General features: G+C 39.5%; 1 protein-coding gene across 1 annotated transcript in view; it reads right to left on the bottom strand.

Moving 5' to 3' along the window:
- LOC142109665 (Fanconi anemia group J protein homolog) overlaps positions 1 to 19,219 on the bottom strand; it is a 195,754-nt gene that overhangs the window by 83,746 nt on the left and 92,789 nt on the right. The gene's annotated exons all lie outside the window — the stretch shown is intronic.

Below are 19,219 nucleotides of genomic sequence, written 5' to 3' on the forward strand. Positions count from 1 at the left end.
TGTTCGGTGATTATTGCCAGGAGCAAACAGACCACTTCCATGTGAGGCTAACGGACTCAAGTCTTTCCGGCCTCTTAAAAATGGCCCCTTAAGGTCCTGAAAAGAAGGTCCCCAACCTACAGGATGGAAGTGTCGAGGCAAAAAAAAAAACAAAACCTGTCTAAAATACGAATTAAAAAACAACAACATTTTAGTTCTAATGTAATCAAAACTAATATAAATAATGCGAAATCCCTGTACAGAAACATCCAAATCTTATAATTTATGCTGTGCCCCTTGCCGAAATCTGCCCTGACAATTTATCTGTCAAAGTAAATGGAAAACAAACACTGCAGTGTCAAAATCATACTGAAGAATAAGACCTTAACTAAATACATGCTAAATATCTCATTTATCCAGAGTTTCTCCTTTTTCATTCCTGCAAAAATAATGTATATAGAAAATTAAAATTCCTTTAGAAAACATGACATGTCTTAACATACATTTTTTAACCATGCTCTCAAAACAGTTTATGTAAAGCTATAACATCATTATCCATAATCCAACCAAGGGGACTACATCTCAAATTTGGGCATCATTAAAAATAGCTCTGGCATGAGTCTATTCCACTGGTATTGCTAATTACAATAAAGAGGAATATGGCAGAGAATGCTGGTAAAATGCCAAAACAAATTGGAGAAATTTGTTAATAAAACTGAATACTTGCTGAATGTTAGCTAGAATAATAACAGGTGCAAAGATTTGATGAATATCTTTATCATACTATAGGACTCAAACATTATTAAAGTCTGTGCTTAGTCTTTACAGTGTTGCAAGTAAAAATACAGCTTATAGTGAATTATATTTTAGATGTAAGCCTGCTAAAATTAATATATGAAAACATACTCCTAGGGCAATGAACAGAAACATGTGGTGTTAAATGTAAATACAGTCTTAATTTTCACCTGCACTAAACTTATTTACTTGATATATATGTTCCCTTATCCTAAACACTCTGCAATTTGTAAAGAAATGAAAATTTATATTTTCACAAATGATGAGGTGATTTCCAATGCAATAAAATAAAAGTGGCTCTACAGCAGTAACAATTACATTATTACACAGATAAAAATGACATTCCCCAGAGATACCACATACATATGTAAGCCAGTTGGAGTCACACTTGAAACCTAAAAAGAGGCTGTATATGAATTTAGAGGAGCACCCACAGAGCAGCAGAGTGCTCCACCAGATCATCAGACAATGTGGCATTCAATTATTTTTAGGAAATTAAATGATCATACTAGTTCTGCCAATATGATTATGGGGTGTGAAATGGGGTCTCACGAACAAAGTTTTTTTCATTTCAGGAATCTTATATTGATATAATATCCATAAATTGTAATGGAATGATAGGATGCAATGCTTATTGAATTTCCAGGAATGTCAGAAATTACCTTTGTACAGAAATACAAGGGTACTCTGCCTCTTGCTTCCAGTGTAAGAAGGTACTATACAAAATAGAGACCAAATCACTCACATGGTGCTAAGCACAACATAAGTATTTGTATAATACACTGCAACATATTAGTATAGTGCAGCAAGGTGTTTACTATACAGTTGATCAAATTGTGGAAGTCTACCTACCACATCATAGTGTCCTAATTCCTTGCTCAAACAATCCATTGCTAATAGAGTAGACTCACCTTCCTGAGCATCTTTACAAATGATCCTGCTAGGAACCTGACAAAAGACACTTGTGGGTAGATTGGGTGTGTAGGTGATGGGCCACACAAAAATTTGGATTTCTCCACCTTACTTTCTTAGCAGTGACAGAAGGTGCCATGATAAATACAAACCAAGGCTCTGGAGAACACACCCGAGTTTCAAATATTTATTTAGATAGTAGCTACATATTATGCACCTTTTTCCAGAGGATATTTAATAAATCACATCAGTCCCTGCCCCGATGGAGCTTACGATCTATTTTCCTTACCACACGAAAACACACATACAACCATACTAGGGTTCATTTTATGAAAACATTAACCTACAAATATGTCTTTGGAGTGTGGGCAGAAAGCTGAGCATCTGGAGGAAACCTGCACAAATACCTTGAGAACATACAAATTCTACACAGATAATTCCCTGGTCGGAATCAAACCCATGACCCCATCACTATGAGGCAGCAATATGCACACACTCTAGGATCACATTTAGTCTCAGGCCAAATTACTACACCAGAATGTTCTACAACGTTAATGTCAGTCCCCATCTTGGATTGTATTTTGTATACCATATCTATAGATGTTAGTATTTTGCGTTGCATTACAGTATAACATTTGCAGCAAGACCACGTTAATGCTGGAGCTTTGTTAAGATTTTTCACTGTTCAGTTTTCCTTTCTCTTCACATAAAATTACATCAATGCCAGTTTTAAGTCCATCCCACTCTCACAGCCAAAATTGGTCTTCATTAGAGTTAAATATTCTTTTGGTGGTACTGTTTTGTGACAGATGCATTAAAACACAGAACAATAATATGTATGAGAAACTGGTGTCTACCAATGTTGCTATAAATCATTATTGGAGGGGTAAGTAGTGCGTAAATAAAAACAACCTGCTGCTTTTCTTTTTTCTGTAATATGTGTTTATCAAGCGTGTTTGTTTTTAAACAAACACAATCAATTACAAATGCTAAGTTCATTACTGTAAGTCACTGTAAGTGACGTAACACTAGCATAAAGATTGATATCTGTGCTTAAATGCCTCACACCTTCATTATCCATAAATGAAACATAAGATTCTTTAACATAGCAAAACACCAAAAGATACATATCTAAGTGTTTTCAGCGGAGAAAATGAATATTAAATATCCTGTGAAAGTTACAGAAAATGAGACCGATTCATATACAAGACTTATAACATCTATAATAAATTACAGATTACAGTAAGAAGTGTATTGTTCCTTGTTATACGTTTTCCTAACACTGAAGTTAGAACAATTTATACAATTTGAATTTACAGAAGTTTATACATATATAAACTACACTTGTGTATTACAAAACATGAAGAGGGGAATTCAATTGTTTGCAAAGTTCTGATGGAGCCTCACATGATGTGTAAAATATTGCTATGTTTTATTACTGCTACATCCTGCTGAGACTCATCACAATGCAAATCTGTATTTTTGGGGAACTATTCACATTAGAATGTGAAGTGTAATATTTAAGGCACACTTGTGACGTCAAAATTTTGAACACCTAATCCAGGGTTGGATCAGGGAAATGTCACAGGAATGATGTTACATTTGGTACATGGGAAAAAAATGGAAAAATTACACTTTAATTTCAAAATGCAAGGAAACACTTATGTGGTTCAGCAGGAACTTTTTCGCAGTTAAATGTGCCCCAGTTTCCATAACCTCTGCATAAACCATTCATTTCAGACAATATAAAGGGAAAAAGAGCTTAAAGTGAACTGTAAAGAAACAATATTGTACAGACCAAACCCCATGATTTGGGGCATTATCTTTATGGTTGTGGCAGTGAGGACTAGGAAACAGAGAATTCTCTTACAAGTCTTTCCTGACATTTTTGAGAAGCTTATTGGAATAGGTGTAGAGGTTAAAACCACTTAAAAAGGTAAATTCAATACTTCCACTAAGGACTTTTTCAGGATTCTGGAACGAGGCCACTAAGGTGTGAGAGATGTGCTTCAAACCTCATTTTTGTTTCAAACTAAATAAATAATAATATCCAATTACTCTAACTATGTTCAAAAGTATAGGTTTGTATACAAGGATACACTTAGCACTTCACAAAAAATAAGATATTCCTTAACTACCCATCAAATAGTCCAAACAAATAACTTTGCATAAAAGTGTGTCCTAAAAGCCTATGACATAACTCAGGGAAACTAACTTGAGTTAGCATATCAAACTGTAATATAAATCACGTCAATTTCCTACTGAGCGTCCATAAACATTCATACCAAAAACAGGGACAGGGACATATAAGGCAAGCAACATGAGAGCAAGCCAATGGGAGTACGTAGTGTTATGTGACACAGTATTTCACATCACTCTAACCATTTATTAAAGCAAAGTGTCTTTCTAAACATGCCCGATTTCATGAATGTTCAGAATAATAATCTCTATAGCTCCTCAATACAGCAGGACATGCAGTATCTAACAAGCAGCATTCACAATTACTAAGGAGCAAAAATGCTCATTATGTTATTACTTTCTTTCAACCCCATTTGCTAATACCCTGATAACTATTAGCTATGAAACATGCACTCAAGTTTATAAAAGGATTTGATGTCAAACAAAGCACACAAGTAGATTTTTAATAGTAAGATAACATGACATTTACAGTAAAAACAAAGATTAAATGTAGTTTAAATTACAGATTCAAAGTGGTAACCTGGCATTTTGTACGTCTTTTCAAAACATGAGCACATGAGAAACATTACATCTCTATTCATTTTTGCTGGATTATTGTGTTAATTATAAGTTCTATAATATGTGTTACTATGCTGCAGCCTAACTATGGGATTTTCATATCGCTACGAAGTATGACAATATTTTTTTAAAATAATTGCCGATTGGCAAGACACAAAAGCAGAGTTTAGGGTAGTGGGAAAATGACAATGTACAGAGCACTGACCAGCATCTTGCTATAAGTCATGCAACTGAAAACAGCATGCACATTTCTCTAAGGGCATTTTAATTGTTGTTCTTTTTCTTTAATATTGGGACTTACATTTTGTAACTGTTAATATATTGAAGTCATAACAAGCGAAACATTTACTGCACTAGATAAAAGGATTCTGATTGTAAAGCTGAAAAGGAAGCATGTTGATATTGTGTGGTCTGTGATGTCATCTGGTGGTCATCCCCGGTATTGCACATCATTATTCCATTATATACCTATATTATCAACTATACCTTGCAGTGATGCATATAAAGTAGCAAACTGATTAGCTGATATGATTAATATATGCAGAGATGGGTTTAACATGTCAGGAAACAAGGGCATGTGCGACAGGTAAACATGGATTATACCCAGTGTGCACTTTATTATTAGGTAAATCTACCCTTCCCATATAATTAAGCGCTCCGTGGTAACATCATGTACATACAATTTAAACAGATCTCATGTATGTGAAACTCGCATTGAGATAAAACATTTTGGTGACTTGTATTCAACATTTTAAAAAACAAATATTCTGATTTGACAGAAACAACAGTCATCATTGAGTACACCGTCAGTATTTGGGCTGCAGAACGGTATGTTTCTGGAAAAATACGTTACAAATTGCTTGTGCGAGACAGAGAGATATGGGAACTTCTGAGCGAGAAACTTTGGCAGTGTATTGCACTCACCAAATGGAGGAAGACACTAACATTTCAGTAATTAACGTCAGGTATGGGGGATAAATACCTATCACAATATACCTTGCCTCCACATTGAGTGTTGTTAATAACTGTGATGACAATCTCTCCCTCAAATTGACAAGTGGAAAATGCCGACAAAATCTCAGAAGCTCACATATGAGTATGCTGTAGATGGTGATTCATACTACACAGACTTTAGTGTCTATGAACAGAGCTGGGGTGACAATGGCAATTCATTCTGGCAGTTAGTATTGTTGGAGTAGGATTGGGAACACAAAGTTCCACCAGGCAAATGTGCTAAATGTCATGGTCGACTGCAGAACAAGGTGAATATTTTGCCAGCCTTAAAAAATTTGCTAATCTCTACTTGTTGCTTTAACCACTGTCACCAGTACATTTACTATCTAAAACTGGTCATATAAATATACATTTGTTTTTATTGGCCCCACAAAAACACAGAACAGCTTATTTCAAAAGCAGAATGTTTACTATGGCTATTCTAGCTGAATAAAACAAATTTACTCCCAATTATGAGAGATCCATTGTTTGGTATGTTGTTGCTTTATAACACCATGCACATGTTCTATAATGTCTCCATAATAAGTGCACATCTGAGTGATGCTATTTTGTTCTTGAAAAAGCGTTCAACATGTCAGCTGCAAGTTGTAACAAATGTAATCGTGCAGAGAAATAGGATTCTCTTTGTAAAAAACCTATATGTTTTAATGAACATTAAATATAAAAATAAAAGCATGATCCTCCATTAAAAAAGTAAAATTATGGTTTGCTAATCTTACCAAAGTGATGAGACTTATTATCCATAAATAATAATGTAATTACATGTATGTTAAGATACAAATTGAGAATCACCCTTACTTTTAAATGGCATTCATTCTTACTCTTTTAAAGGGATGTGGATTATGTAAATTATACCAGCTGAACGCAACTCCCTGATCACTGTATGCTCCAGACTTTAGCTAACTGAATGACGCAATTATGCTGAAGAAAATAGAATTCCAGGATCTGTGCTGTAGCGTGTTCTGCTAGTCAAAGAAAGCTGTTTAATAGTCATCTCAGAAGCTGAGCACACTAACAACTCTTTGTGAGCCTAGTGCTAGCCAAGAATGGGTTCTAACTCAAAAAACTGTTCAAATAATTAACACAGGTATACAATAGTGATTCATCCCATGAGGGTATGTTTATCGCTTCTACATCTAAAAGAAGGGTGACCATTTCCCCTCTGACACCCTGATTCCAATTTATGTGTGCGATCAATAACCATATCCCTTATGGCGAGGAACCATTAAATAATATATCTGTGCAGCCTTTGAACAATATCTTTAGTAATAAGAAGGTGGCAATAACTCCAGTGTTAGCTTCTGAGGCTTGCTTATATATACCTTTAAACATTTGTTTTGCATACTAGAATGCTTGCAATATATGAATAAATTACAATGATTTATTTTTGTTACATTTTCTACGGTTATATAAACTATTCCTCTTGCCCAACGGCATTTAGGATGCCTTAAACACACTGTAGTAAATTTGGTAGTAAATGAAAATAAGGTAACACCAATATAAAGTAACTTAATAAGGAGCTGGGTCCCCAAGTAAGGCCTGTATGCATTGGGTGTTTACCAATGGCTGTAGTTTTGCAGAAGGGATGCAGCGCCATTCAGCTACAAGAAAGTCACTCAACTGACACCTAACTGATTGTCGTGTAAAACACTTCCTCAGGCGTTGTCCCAGAATATCACATAAATCCTTGATTGGCTTCAGATCTGGTAACTGAGAAGGCCATGACATATGGATTACATCAGTATCTTGCTCCTAAAACCATTAGGAGCCCCGAAGTGTTTTCTGTATGGGGGGGTCACTATTATCATGGAATACACCACTCCCAAAAATGTGCCCGCCAATATTATAAAACCATACAACCCTTCACTTGCAAAACAAGCAGTCAAGGCTTGTTTTGCAAGTGAAGGTTCTTTAGGTTGATGTCATACACGCACTTTTCTAGTTGTTGAGAACATGGTACAGGAAGATTCAAACTGCCCCGCAGTCCATTATCTGTGCTCTCTGCATCACTGAACTTGCAAACGCACATTGCCAGGCGAGTTGAGCAGTTTATGTACTGCAACCCAAGTTTTATATCCTTCTCTGTAGAGTTGTCATCAAACCTGTGGGTGAAATTTGCTGACATTTGATCTGCAGTTGCTTGCCTGTTTTGCCTTGCACTTTGAAATAAAGCATGGATATCATGATCCTGTAGTATGTGGTTACATCCAGCATTTCCCATTGTTGATGACGTTTTCCCTGAGAATTCTATGCTGACATCATCTTAGGCACCGTTTCTCGTGAAACATTAGCAAGTTGAGCAGTCTTTCAAAGTCACAGAGGTCTCCACTTGCAGCCATGCTAGACATAATTTTAGGCAACAGGGTTGTCCAGCATTGTTCTATATAATCCTAACCATACTATGTTTAATTAACACATGAACCACACATGTATATAAAACCTAATTTTCAAAGGTATATCCAATTTTTTATTCACTACCTATATGCACATAATTTATATTCCTAAAACCTAAAATGATTTTGCACTCATATTAAACTGGTGAGTTTGCTTTCACACAAATGCAAAAATGGATGTGTCTCTTCTTCAATTGTATGTTATAAAAGACTGTTTTTGTGTAGGAGGGGGCAGAGGGCATCTCCCCACTGTCATTACCATATCACTGTACTCTTTCATTAAATATAATCATCCTGTCTATGTGTTATTTCCACAATAATTCATTGATGATAGCAATGTGATGCAGAGTGGCTGGGGCAGAGGCAAACCAGTAGCTTGGACTGTCCTGAAACTAAGATACACTACTATAGATAAGACAATTTTTCCTGAGTGTTTTTGATCAAGTCATTGTTTCTCCTCAGCTGTTATACATTACACTGGAGTAGTTTGTTTATATTGTGTTACATACCATGTTACATACTGCTTTATAGAGAATAATTTAATCAGTCCAATTGGAGCTTACAGTTTACATTCTCTACCACTCACACACAGACACATTGTCAGTCTACCTGTATGTTTTTGAACTGTGGGAGTGCACCCCAATGAAAAGCATACAAATATGGAGAGAACATACAAACTGTACACAGATAATGCCCAGGATGGCATTAAACCTATGGCCTCATAAGTCTGGGTTAATCAGATGGTTTATTGATATGAATTATTATTATTAATTATTTTTTATATACATTATTGAACACTAGTATTTTCATAGTAGTCACAGTAGGGGCACATTTTGATGTTTGCCTACACACAGGGAAATAAGAATTCTTACAGGTTATGCTGGTATGATGAATGTATATTGTATGAATTTAAAAGTCCATGTGCGTTGAGTACATTCACGACCAGTTCTATCCTCGCAGAACATTGTGACCCATCAGGGGCGCATGGTACCCTTAAACCTTTATTGCTTTCTGTGTGTGAACTAGCCTATAATGGAAAACATTTCAGGTGCCTGAGTGAATTGAAGTCAACTGGGTATGGGCAAGTCCTGGAGCACTGAAGACCACAGAGTTCTGCCATGAGCAAGATAGATGTCCGAGATGAAAATGTTCTTCCTTTTATTCCCACTTAATAACAGACCATGCATTCTGACTTGCCCGAAATATACTTTCTTGAATTGAGAAATCTTCTTTTCACTTTGTTTGGTAAATATTCTAGCAATAGGTGAAAAAAGTGAATAGTGTGTACCCAACCCTGGTTAGATAAACGTGAATACAAAAGTAGTATTGAAGATCGTCAATACTATGTGACAGGAAATATACGGTAATACTAGAGTGTGAGGTTAAGTCTATACAGTCCTCTTCTAAAACACCCTATTTGCTAGCTCTGTGTGAACTGAGAATTAAAAGGTTTTGGCAAGTAATAGTAAAGACCAGCCATCTAGTATATGTGTGGGATTTGTCTGTATATAACATGGAAAGAAACTTGCATGTATGTGCAGTATTTGAACATTATTAAAAAAGGCAAAAATATTTGATCAGTTTGCCTTGGAAGGTTCCTTGGATATTAAAAATTTAGAAAGCAGGGGTGTGGCCTGGCTCACTACCATGGCGGAGGTCATCCTGAAAATGACCAAATTTTGGGAGCTCTCTGTCACCCAGCTTGACAAAGACAGTGTGGGCTCGCACTGCAGACCTTGTGGGCAGCCGGCGGTAGTAACTGTACCATCATCCCGCTGCTATACCTGCTGTCCGTCTGCAGACACAGACAGCTGAGTGACCTGGCCGCGTCATAGGCCCGTTATTACCAACTCACGCTGTGCCCTCTGGAATTATTTTCCCAACCTCCCATGTGACTCACCCAGCTGTTCCACTCACAGAACATCCCTCTCCACTTGCTGGGAGCTACACTGACAGAGGGAGCTTACAGCTGTGGCCTGAGACCCGAGCAGCACTGCGGCAGTCAGGTGGGTGCTATATAAGAAAGTTTTTCCGGCTCCCCACTACTGCACTGACAAGCCGAGTGGCACAACAATGCCCTCAGACTGCAGCTACTCTCATCCACTCTTCATACCCGCAGAAGAAGTTTTACCATACATCCTCCAATTTACAGGGTCTATGTGTATGCATTATCCTAAAACTGCAGCTCCACCATTTTAGGAGTCCCCATAAGCTGTGAAACTTTCAAAGCTAATACCCTGCGGACATACAATACTATTGCACAGTGTGGTTAAAAATATACACCTGTGGCTCACTCACACATTGGGTAAGGGACCTGTAAAAAACAAAAAACAGGGTGGCCGTGGTTTCCCTGAGCCCCTGCTTCACATTGCAGTTTTTAGCCCACACAAGGCACCTGACACTCTCCATCCGAACGCGGCAGGTCCTCTTTGCTCACTGAAGCCGTGCAAGCTCCCGGCCGCAATCTTCAGAGCCTACACCTTCACCAATGTTAACGCAGCTGGAGGAAAACTACACCCTCTATGAACTGCCCACGTGTGCTGCTGCCGAGACAATCAAGTGGGGAGCAGCCGCAGGGACACATCCGCTGCACCTGGACACCACTGTGTCTACAGCTATCACTACACCGCACTAACCCATCCTGAGGCTGCCTACCTGAATAGGATCTCCAGTTTCACCTCTAACAAGGCAATTCCTGCACACAGAACAGTGCACAAAGCAAAATTTCTTTGATGCAACACTGCCAAGAAACATAAACCTGTTATCACTTCATTTTTCTTAAGAAACTCCACACAGACTCGGATCGGAGCCTGCTGCCCTCACCAGATGAACAATCACACCTGCTCACTCGGGCCCCCCCTGCAGGCCCCTGATACTTGAGCAACACACTTATTCTCACGGTATTGCTTCTCGGATAATGTGACTATCGGGGCACGATCGTGTAGAGCAGGCCTGTCCAACCTGCGGCCCTCCAGGTGTTGTGAAACTACAAGCCCCAGCATGCTTTGCCGGTAGACAACCAGTTGATAGCTGGAAGGGCATGCTTGGACTTGTAGTTTCACAACACCTGGAGGGCCGCAGGTTTGACAGGCCTGCTGTAGAGCATTATCTATCTGGCAAGTATATCTTGCAACATTTGAACTCGCTACTTTATCATGAATAAAAAAACTTGCAGGAACAAAAAGGCACTGCTGTCAAAATTACGCACCATACGCAGACAAACCTCAGACCGCGGGATCCTCATCCTCTCAGACCTAACCTTCACGGGAGGACCGTGAGGAAGAGGATATTCCATCTTTTAAGACAGCTATATCTGACCTCCGCTCCGGTCTCGTGGACCTTAAACAAACCCTCACACTTGAATGCCAAAAAACTGTTCGGGAATTAAAGGAGGATAAATTGAAGTCAGATAATTGGATGAAGTTGTTTAAAAGTAATAAATACCAATTGCAATGTTTTCCATTACGATTAGTACGCAACGGCGTTCTGTGGTTAATTATGCGAACACATAGGAAAACAAAATAAATACACTTATCTTGGCACCTACATTTGTAAATAGATCACTTTTAATAAAGTTTACAACTCACAATCTTTTATTATTAATATAAAAGACTTAGAGATTTTATTACACAAAGGTAAACCTACGTTAAAGATATTTATGGTTCAGATTATAAGAAATGTATTGTGTTTGGTCTTATATTAATCCACATTTTACAAGCTGGAATCTGGTGTCATCAGCTAAGCAATTGCACATTGCAATCCTTAGATATGATTAGTATTAGATTAATACCGTATTTCCCCAAGTATAAGACGCACCTTAATTTTGCGGCCCAAAATGAAAAAAAAGATGTATTACATAAAGTTATTGAACTCAAGTTTTATTTATCATGAAACTACTCATCATCACTGTCAGAACTTTCAACCATTATCTTGTCCTCATCTGTGTTTGATGACGAATCGCTGTCTTCATATATTGCCTCGTCCTCAGTTCCATCTAAGGCATTTGAAATGCCACACTTCATAAATGACTTGACAATGATCTCAATCTTGATATTATCCCAGGATCTTTTCACCCAGGTACAAACTTCTCCTATAGTTGGCTTTTTCACTCTTCCTGCTGGTGTCAAATTGTCCCCAGAAGACTTCATCCATTGTTAATGCTGACATCAAGTGGTTGGAGCTGGGATGTCAAGCCTCCAGGTATGACGGCAAGTTTTGTTTTTTGCTCTGCAGCAATCTTCTTTGTGTTTGGTGTTAAGTGTGCCCTGAACTGATCAAGCACCAATAGGGCAGGTTTGCGTAAGAGCGCACCTGGTCTCCTGCTCCAAACTTTCTCAAACCAGATCTTCATCCCATCCTGATCCATCCAACCCTTGTCATGAACATGGACAATCACTCCTCGAGGAATGACTTCTTTTGGCATTGTTTTGCGTTTGAAAATCAGCATAGGAGGCAGCTTGGTTCCGTCGGCACAACAAGCTAGAACAACTGTATAATGGCTCTTTTCATGTCCACTTGTCTTCACAATTACAGTTTTTACCCCCTTCTTATCAACAGTTCTGTTACTTGGGACATCAAATTGAAGGGGGACTTCGTCCATATTTGCAATCTGTCCCAACTCAAACTGATGTGTCTTCCGACATTGAGTGACAAAACGATGAAATTCAAGGACCTTCTGCTCATAGCATTCAGGCATCCTTTGGGCAAGTCTGGTGCGTGTACGCATGCTAAGTCCATTCAGTTTCATGAACCTGAAGCACCAATTGTGTCCTCCTTTGAAGTCAGTAACTTCATTTGTATCAGCAATTCTTCTTGCCTCATGCTGAACCATCTTTGTGGACACAGGAATTCCAATTGCCCTTTGCTCTTCAATCCATTTCTTCAATTCTCTCTCTAAATTAGGCCATTTTGCTGACTTGCCTCTCATAGCCTTCTTCTGCCGTGGTGTTTTCAGTAGGGTTTCTTCTTCCCGTAGCCAGTCTCGGATTGTTTTCTCAGTTGGGGGCGGACCAAACTTACGCTCAGCAGCACGATTTCCATTCAGTTTTGCAAACTGGATCACTTTTAATTTGAAATCAGCACTCTATGAAAATCTTTTCTGAGCCATTTCTGGGCAGAACGTGGAATGGTACTGATTTTACACGGTACCGTAATTACGGGATATGGTATTGTAACCTTTTCACTGCTGAAACTGCTGCTTTATTATTACAGCATGCAATGTGCAGCAGGAGGAATCAAAAGGCTCTTTCTAATTTTTGTCACAGATCATACTAGAGCTTGTAATTTTTTTGTCACAGAGCACACTAGCCTGCAATTTATTGGGGCACAAAGCACACTAGCCTGCAATTTATTGGGGCACAAAGCACACTAGCCTGCAATTTATTGGGGCACAAAGCACATTAGCCTGCAATTTTTGGGGCACAAAGCACAGTAGCCTGCAATTTTTGGGGCACAAAGCACACTAGCCTGCAATTTTTGGGGCACAAAGCACACTGGCCTGCAATTTATTGGGGCAAAGAGCGCTACAGCAGCTTACAATAGTCCCGCATTCAGACCAAAACGAGTGCTACTGCACAGTCTTGGGGCGTGTCTACGTGACTTGTCTAATGTCACCAATGCTGTGACAAACAGAGCAAACGGAGGAATCTGTAGTCATGGGCACTCATCAGAACTGTCAGTCACGTGACTGACAGCGCCGAAACTGTGGGAGGCGCCTGCAAAGGTCCTGAAGGTCCTGCAAAGTAACGGGGGACACGCTGGAGCCGATTAGCGGGGACTCCTCACACCAGATGCCGACTTCTGCAATCAGGTAAGTAGCGCTGACAGTGTATAAGACGCACCTTTTTTTTAGACCCAAAATTTGGGGGAAAAAGGTGCGTCTTATACATGGGGAAATACGGTACTCAAAATGCTCTGTACTATGTTAATAGGTTAGTTTAAACTGGATTTTGGCGGTTCACTGAGGCAAGACACGTACACAGCTGTAGGAGTGAGTTGCCCCCACCTTTGGAGAAGCATCGTTTGAACTGACCTGCATTGTACTGGACTATCCTGAACTCTGAACGAATGAAGAATGATCTTAGTGTTATCTTTGTGTACATTGTGACATCATCACTGTTTTCTTTCAACTAAAACAGGCAACTGGATACACTAACCCTCTCTGTCTACACAGACTTCAGGATTGATGAGCTATTAATGGATCGACTGCGCAGCTGCATGCATCGGTTATACTTTGTTATATTTTTCCATTAAATCTTTGTGTTTTAAAACCACGCTGATAGCATCGGACAATCTTAGAAGGGACATTAATTTTCTATGGGACACAAATCCAGAATATCACAGAGGATACTGAAGCAGCATCCTTGGAACTCTACGTACTGCGCCTTTTTATACACCTGGTGCTCTCTCTTTCCCATCCTCAGATACTTATTGAAATGGCTTTAGAGCTCTCTGCCCTAAACCAAAAGACTCTGCTCCCCCAAAAGATGTCATACTGAAATTCCTTTCACTCAAAATAAAGGATCAGATCACTCCAGGAACTGTTATTTTATTTTTTGTTGAGGGTTCTTCTAAACTACAAATATTCCATGACTTGGACCCATCTACAATTGCTAAACGGAGAAACTTGAGAGAAGTCACATTAGTATTATGGGACCAAGGGTATAAATACCGCTGGGGGTTCCCCCTCCACCTGGTGTAGAAGATGGAGCAGACTGATTCGCTATCCTCTCAAATTCTCTCTCTCTGGAAACATAGCACAAACGCACTTACTCACCACCCACCCTCACCCAATTATGGGGTGAATTTAGCCACCTTCTAGCTAAAGAAACAGTAAAGAGCCTTCGTTGGCTTGGACAAAGGTTTTATGAGAAAGGAAATAAGGCTGATTTCCCCTTGGCAAATAGCCTAAAGTCAAACGTGTCTCTCACAGATGAATAATGTAATAAGGGATCCCAACGGTTCCCTGTCCTATGATCCTCGAGTAAGCAATAAAACCTTTTGCTCTTTCATCGAGGCTCTCTACAACCTCCCAGCCCCCGGGGATGTTGCCTCGCACAGTTCCAATACGAACACCTATTTGCAATCCTATGATCTACCCGTCTAAGCTCGGCAAGGGCTGCTGCGCTGTGCGAGGACAACTATGAGGTAGAGGTTAAACTTGCCCTCAGCTCCCAGAAACAATCCAAAGTTCTAGAGAATAATGGACTCCCTATGTTGTACTATAAAACCTTTGCCCTCAAAACTGCTCCCCAAACGTACTCACCTCTTCAACTCTATATTGCACGGGGACATCTTCCACCTAGATTCCATCTCATCCATGATTATTGTTATATCTAAACCAAACAAAGACCACACTTTATGCGCCAATTTCCTTCCGATATCACTTCTTCGCACAAACATCAAACTTTTTGCCAAAAATTTGGCAAACAGTCCTGGCCGAGCTCATACACCCTCACCAGGTGGGTTTTATCCACAATAGACGGGCACCTGACAACACGCTTACAGTAATCGACCCAATTCATTATATTAACACCAAGAAGCTTCCATCAGTTCTACTTGCCCTGGATTCAGAGAAAGCACTTAATAGGGTTTATTGGCCCTTTATGTTTTCAGTGCTGAAGGCATTTGATAGCCTTCAAGAATTGTACTTAAAAACCAAAGCCCTGTACACAAGCCCCACCTTACGGGTCATGAAAAATGGGCAGGTCTCTGGACACATTCAACTGCGCAACGGCACCCGACAGGGATCCCCATTATCTCCCCTTTTTTTTGCCCTATGCATCGAATCCCTAGCGGACAAAATCCGTCTTAATCCTGATATATCTGGTGTTAATTTAGGTAACAAACTGTATCAGATATCCCTGTTTGCTGACGGTGTGCTCTTAACATTACCTAACCATGTGGTTTCCCTCCCAAAATTTATGGTGGAACTGTCACTTTTCGGGGCCCTATCAGGGTACAAAATAAATGATACCAAATACGAAGCTATGTCGCTTCACATCCTCCACTCGATCCGGGAGAATCTCCCACTTTCCTTTAAATTCCAATGGCGAATTCTATCCATTTGATAATTGGGAGTGGCCATTACCAAACATTATTATGTGCTCTACAACTCAATCTATTCGCCTCTTCTAGCCCGCATTCAACTAGACCTCTCCAAATGGCACCCAATGTCTCCCGGAGTTGGGAAAATCCAGGCTATAAAAATAAACGTGCTCCCACACCTCTTATATTTATTTCAAACACTCCCAGTACTGGTGCCACATCATGTAATCACATCCCTTCAATCCTCGTGTAATTGCTTCATATGGGGTGGCCGAAGACCTAGACTAATTTACTCTCTCAGTCCAGGGAATCTGGGGGTCTCGGTCTCCCACAAATACATAACTACTGTTTAACTACCCAGCTTAGCCACGTTATCTCGTAGCACATAAACCTGAGACGCAACATAAAAACGTCCTAACCCCGGACATGCCCTTACACCATCTGCCATAGTTTCCTAAGATACATAAGCCTGCCTCGGTCTACACGTGCCCCTCTTTTTCGTTCATTCTATCTACATGGGATTTGGCTAATCGCCAACATGATTTAACCCTTATGCTTCCCCCCTTGACACCACTATGGAACCATCCGTTGTTACCCTCGGGTAACTGAGACACAGTTTCCCGCTAGTGGAAATCACACAAAGTTGAACGTTTTCTCCATATTATGGGGAACTCAGTCCCTGCGTCCTACAAAGGTATACGCGCTACATATCACCCTCCATCTTCAACTCATTTTCAGTATTTTTAAATTCGAGGATTCGTCCAATCCCAATCTCAGCCCAAAAAACTCTGTGCTCTTAACCTTGTTTGAATGACATTGCATTTACTTAATTGGCCATAGAGGGAATCTCTCACCCATGTACCATTCCATCACGGGTCTTTCTGGCCAACACCTTGCACACCACGAGGAATGGTCAGCTATCCGTACTCAAAAGGCCAAGGTCTCAATTAACACAGGTATCTAAGAGAATTGCCATAAGATTTATTCTCAATGGTATATGGTCCAGACAGACTTCATCGCATGTACCACCTGATTACTGACCAATGCTGGAGACATTTTGTAGCTAAAGGTAGTTTTCTCCACAATTGATGGGATTGCCCAGTAATCCGCGTCTTCTGGGACATCACCCTGGAAGTCGTTCACCAGGCCACTGGAGTACGGGTACCTAGGGAATCTCTATCTCTCTTACACAACCAACCAATTCCCGGCCTCAGCAAACACATCAACCGCTTACTTGCGCACACACACATGCAAGGCCTCTATACTGCTCATTGCACGAGCATGAAAACAACCCGCCACTCCTTTGAGGGCTGAGCTACTCAATTGTATATGGTACTTTTCCTCCATTGAGTAATTAACTGCCCTACTATACAATACCCAAATATCAAGCGCTATGGACACATAATTTCACAGTCACCACTCTCTAGTCCCTGGCAGTGCTTGATCAAGACACTACTCCTCCCCTCCCTACTTCCTTCTCCCCCAACCCAAGCCGCCCCCTTCACATAAAATCCAAAACCTTGTTTCAGCTCGACTACTTTCCATCTCAATCACATACCCACTAGTCCACTTTGTAACCCCACAATATACAGAATGTAAAAATTGTTAATTTAATATGTTTACCTGTTATGTTTCTGATCTTGCACTATGTCACTGGATCATTCTTTTTCTCTTTTTATATTTTGATTACGATATGGTTTAAAAATAAAAAGATTAAAAAAATAAACTTTTTTAGAAAACCTACACAGAACATTAAATAATAATTAATTTGGTATGAATAGTGCACAATGGAGAGCATATACAGAATGGGTTAAGAAAAGTATGATAAGATGAATCGAAATATGAGTCTAATAAATAAAAGTCTCAAGGGAGAAAGAGAGACTTAAGAAACATATAAAGGAAAAGAGGCATAGGCATTCTGATCAACAACCCTTTACAACCTTCAACACCATTAATTCCTTTATGTCTGTTATTGAAACAACAAACACTGAATCAAAACATCTAACCACCCAAGGAGGACCTTCTAGATCTATTCCCGCAACCCTCACTGCCCTTGCAATGTCAGGGAAGAAAATGTAGGAGGACAAGTTTGATGGTTTTCCATCCAGGACTGGTGGTATTACCTAAGGAAATTGGATGTTTGAATGTGAAACTCCATTTTAATTATGCATCAATGTAGCATATTTGTGTAAATTGTGTTTAGTAATAGAACAATTTAAAACCGTAGTTTCTTATTTTCTATTATGTAACTACATATTATATCCCAAACGCAAGCTGTAGTCCTGTGGATTTTATTTTACAAATACACAAGCCTTAAGAGCAATCATTTTAACACATCTATCATCAGCTACTTGAGGTTTAATTCATAGTGAGTCCTGTTAAAAAAAACATATCAACCTTATGTCAATGAGATACATATATGAAAGAAAATCTAATGGCTTGTGTTACTTTTAGAGTCTTGTCTGGGATGTATGATATCAAATCATGGAAACAGCCAATGTATGCTCATGAACATTGGCTATGTTAGCAAGTTATATTTGATGCAAAATATTAATTTTTCCAAACTAGTCTTTTGGGAACACATCTTGTAGACAAAACATCTTGTGGCTAAACTTAGTATTTTGGCACGAGTAGCTTAGAGTACAAAACGTGTTATATTCGGCAAATTTTATTTGTACTTAAAATGCATGACTTTTCCAACAGGTTGGCGTGCAGTAAACAATGTCCACACATGATATGTAACAATAGTTACAGAAAACACCACTATTTTATGTCTAACACCACGCAAAACTAATATGAGATAGATTACCTGGGATCATTCAATATGGGTATTTTTAAATAGTTTTAGACATTGTGACTACAAAATAAACTAAAGTACATTTGAAAATTGCCATGTCTTTCCCCACACTGCTCCTAGCATTCACCTCTCCTGGAAACTGTTTAGCATTGCTCCTCACTGTGACTGTAGGAAGAGCAGGGGCAGGGGCAGGCTGGGCTGGGGGGTAGGCGGGCATCTGCCCCTCGGGCCAGTCCCAGTAGTGGTCTATGTTGGGGCTGGGTCACTGGGCCACCTGCATTTATGTCCCTTTAAAATAAACTGCTAAGTCGAGTCTTGTCCTCCAGGCTAAACTTTGCCAGCCCTCGCCTGAGAAAGAGGCAACTGGTTTTCAGAAATATTCATATTTCCAACACCCCAGTTGCCCGGGACACCTTCTTATGTACCAGGGAGATTCCCTGAGGAACTCTGTTAGAAATAGAGAACAACCCACTGGGGGCTTCAAGCTAAACTAATTACATCCATTACATGACATTGGAATTAAGCA

Source organism: Mixophyes fleayi (assembly GCF_038048845.1).
Source record: "Mixophyes fleayi isolate aMixFle1 chromosome 2 unlocalized genomic scaffold, aMixFle1.hap1 SUPER_2_unloc_7, whole genome shotgun sequence".
Lineage (NCBI taxonomy): Eukaryota > Metazoa > Chordata > Amphibia > Anura > Limnodynastidae > Mixophyes > Mixophyes fleayi.